The sequence below is a fragment of the Panthera uncia genome, chromosome F1 (genome assembly GCF_023721935.1).
Source record: "Panthera uncia isolate 11264 chromosome F1, Puncia_PCG_1.0, whole genome shotgun sequence".
Classification (NCBI taxonomy): Eukaryota; Metazoa; Chordata; class Mammalia; order Carnivora; family Felidae; genus Panthera; species Panthera uncia.
This window is the reverse complement of record NC_064813.1, coordinates 19,907,792-19,911,856: the sequence shown is the minus strand read 5'-3', so window position 1 is coordinate 19,911,856 and position 4,065 is coordinate 19,907,792. Positions and strand designations below refer to the sequence as shown.

The following is a 4,065-nucleotide window of genomic DNA, read 5'->3' as shown; positions in this document are numbered from 1 at the left end:
TCACAGGAGAATATTGTTTTATTAAAACTAGAATGATGTGAAAAGTCCACATACAAACAAGAAAAATGGGCTCAATGCTAAACCACCTTGGCCACTGGGCCCATTCTGCTCTCCTTTATAGACACGAGATAGCTCTGTTCTGGAGCTCCTGTAGAGCAGGGAATAAGAAGCAGAATTATATGATGGCTAAGTATAGGTACTAAAGTCAGTACTACTTGGATCTGAGGCCCAACTCTACCAATTTACTAGCTGTGTTACCTTGAGCAGTTTTTATATTCCGTTTTCTTATCTATAAAATGAGGATATGAACAGTAGCCAGCTCTTCATTTGCTAACTTAACAGAGCTATGACAAACTATTATGGCAGATAGTTAAGAGCTGGGATCACAAGAAAAGATAAAGAAAAACTAAGGTGAAGACAGTCATAGTAAGAATTTAAGCCAAGTGAGGATCTTCTGAGAGATTAGATAGGTCACTTGTGTGGTCCAATGGCTAGCTACTTAGCAGGTCACTTAGGAATAAAGACATGGTTGCCCGACCTTCAATAAGACTGAACTCTAACTTTGGAGATGCTTTACAGAAGGATTCAGTCATTTTTAATAAATGAAATGAAGCTTATCCTAAGAATGATTTAGACTCCATTCTGTACTCAATGGGAGATGCCATCAATGTCTAGGAAACTTGGCATCTCTGAGGTAGACTTTTAAAACTTGAGATTTTGAATAATGCCAATATTAGACATTGCCTTGAAATTCAGTAGGTATCTACAAACAAACCTATACCCAGGCTCCAAGCTTGGTAGAGCAGAACGACCAAATTTTTAGTCCAGTGCTCCCTTGACTCTGTAAGTCATGATATGAGAGTGCGAATTCTTCTAGTGTTATATTTCTTAGGACTCCTACGAGTAATAATATATTAAGTCTGTAAACACTTCTGCAATTATGAAGATGTTTACAATTACTTATAAACCTATACTAGTAAGATACAGTTTTTATATACTTAATAGTAAGTTAAAGATTATACCCTCACAGATTTTTAGTCTTTTATTTTAGTGTCTATAAAAAGACAACCAAGTAAGAAAAGAATGCTTCCACTCACAATGCCAAGCCCCCCTCCTCTCCTACTTCTCCCAAAAGCCATCTAAAAATAAGCTCAGTTTTCTGGGCACCTGGGCAGCTCAGCAGGTTAAGCATCCAACTCTTGATTTTAGCTCAGGTCATGATCTCACAGTTTATGAGTTTGAGCCCTACATTGGGCTCTGTGCTGACATTGTGGGGCATGCTTGGGATTCTCTCTCTCCCTCTCTCTCTGCCCCTCTCCTGCTTGTGCACTCTCTCTCTTTCAAAATAAACAAACACTAAAAAAATAAATAAAAATAAACAAAAATAAGCTCAGTTTTCAATTTTGTCAGTGGGGTTAATAGTTACTAAATTGTAAGTCTACAGATAATTATAGGAAAGACTGACAAATGAACTCAAAATTTTAATTCCAATACAGATTCCCAAAATATTAATATTATTCCCTAATGCTTTATTTCTTTGAACTGTAAATGAAATATAATGCTTATCTTTTAAAAAAATATTTATTTATTTATTTATTTATTTATTTATTTATTTTTGAAAGCAAGAGAGCTCGAGTTGGGAAAAAGGGGGAGGGGGAGAGGGGGAGGGGAGGGGGAGACAGGGGGAGAGAAAGAGAGAGAGAGAGAGAGAGAGAGAGAGAGAGAGAGAGGAGGAATCCGAAGCAGGCTCTACATTAAACATGGAGCTGATGCAGGGCTTGATCCTAGGAACTGTGAGACCTGAGCCAAAATCAAGACTGAGCCACCCAGGTGCCCATAATACATATCTTTATGTAAGTCCATTTAACCTTCTTTGTCTCAGTTTCTTCACTGGTAAAATGTGAATATAATATCATTTACCTTATAAAACTGTTAAGAATTAGACAATTTATGTAAAATACACAGTGCCAGGCATACAGGATTAAGTGCTGAATAAATGTTAGTTATTAAGATTTTTATTATTTTTCTGTTAAGGTTTGCTCAAAAAATTGCAAATTTTTTTTTTTTTTACTGCAATTATGGAAACATCAGCAACCAGAAATGCCACCAGCAAAGCTGCTGGAACTGGGGGGGGGGGTGGGGGATCTGATTCTGTTTATGATTAAAACGCAGATCTGTAAACTGCTATACATTATTTATTTTCAAGATAGAAGCTCTTAAAGAAAGACTACGAACAGGGGAAAGAAATCAATGCAACCCTATCCCCAGCCTTTTTATATCACAAGTCCTCAAGTGATCTAAAGTAAACTTCAGAAAATATACCATGAAAGAATGTTAGAGGAATTTTAAATATATAAAAAAAGAAAGAGAGCAAAAAAGAATATAAATGAGGTAATGGAAAATGCAGATGTAATTTTGGCTAAAGAGAAAGCCAGGGCTGGCTGCCATTTGGTCAGAGCTCATTCCTGGGATTCAAACAAAAATGACCAAACATGCTTTATTGCTGTTTTAGAATATAATATATAATCTAGTGAGAAGAATAAGGTAAAGTACTCCATGGTGTATATTATCTACAAATCAAACCAAAGAAAGGAAAGGGAATAAAAGTCTTAAAATATCAAAAGCCAATGACATTTTTTGACCATTAGACATTTTAAAAAAATGTTTATTTATTTTTGAAGGAGAGAGAGACAGAGCATGAGCTGGGGAGGGGCAGAGAGAGAGAGGGAGACACAGAATCCAAAGCAGGCTCCAGGCTCTGAGCTGTCAGCACAGAGCCCAACGCGGGGCTCGAACTCACGAGCCATGAGATCACGACCTGAACCAAAGTAGGATGCTTAACCAACTGAGCCATCCGGGTACCCTGACCATTAGACATTTTTGAGACCAGTGTCAGAGTCTTTTATACTCTAGAAAAGGGGAAGGGGGAAATCCCTTTAATTTCCATACAGCTACATACAGCTTTGGATTTTGTCAAAGTTATCTGAATAAAAATGTGAATGAACACCTAATATCTTCGAAAACATTTATATACAGGTTAGCAGAAGTTTCTAAAACTAAAGTAAAATAAAGAACTGCATCCTATTAAAAGATCAAGATAAGTTAACAATTATTGTAAAACAGAGGATCAGATAAAATCTGGAGACCACTGTAAGTTTAGGCATGCTTTAAACATTTCATCAAGTGTGATGAGGGCACCACTGACGAAGGCTGGCAAAGAAATAAATGTACTTCTTCCACGACACAGGAGAGAGAAGAGATTACTGACAAGGTAATGTTGGATCTGAGCCTAGGTATTGAAGAGATGTTAAGTTCCGTAAGGGCAGGGACAAAGTCCATTTTGTGGCCTGCTGTGCAAATACTGGCTGGCCAGCTGAAGCACCAAAGGAAAACTGGGGTAGGTGGGAAGTTGACTGATTGTAAAACTGCCTCACAAAGAAATCTATTGTATTTAAAACAAAGTTACTGGAACAATAAGAAGAGCCAGAAAGCAATCATTTAATTAATTCAACCAACAAATAGTAAGTACCTACTTTTGTTCTAGATGCTAAGGATAAAGTTTTGAACCAAGAGATTAGAGCTTACATTCTGCTGAGGGAAAGATGAATTAAAACATTATAAAAACAAAACGGTGCTTTTCAGAATTGAAGATGGAGGGGATGCTATATTACAGAAAGTTTTAAGGACAGCTTTTCTTTTCTTAAAAAAAAAAAAGGACTATTATGAAAATCTAACAAATCAAAAATTTGTGAATTTGTGTGTGTGTGTGTGTGTGGGGGGGTTCTCTACAAGAGTGAGAGGAATCACACCTAGACACATCAAAACAATGTACTTGTGTGCTACAGAATGGCAGGAGATTTTACAGAAACTTCTTTGCTTCTACTTGATCAAAAGCAATAAAAAGAACGACAACTATTTATTTTTTATTATGTTTTTCCAGAAAGCATCCTAAGCTTGTTAAGCTACTGCTTTACCCCAAAATACACGAATAAAGTAGAAATGAGGCTAGGATATGCACATGAAATAATATTTATGTTTCATCCAGCGCAATTATTTTAGCACAAT

General features: G+C 36.5%; 1 protein-coding gene across 4 annotated transcripts in view; it reads right to left on the bottom strand.

Annotated features, from left to right (window-relative positions):
* The window catches only part of RALGPS2 (Ral GEF with PH domain and SH3 binding motif 2), a 169,515-nt gene that overhangs the window by 71,791 nt on the left and 93,659 nt on the right, over positions 1-4,065 (bottom strand). The gene's annotated exons all lie outside the window — the stretch shown is intronic.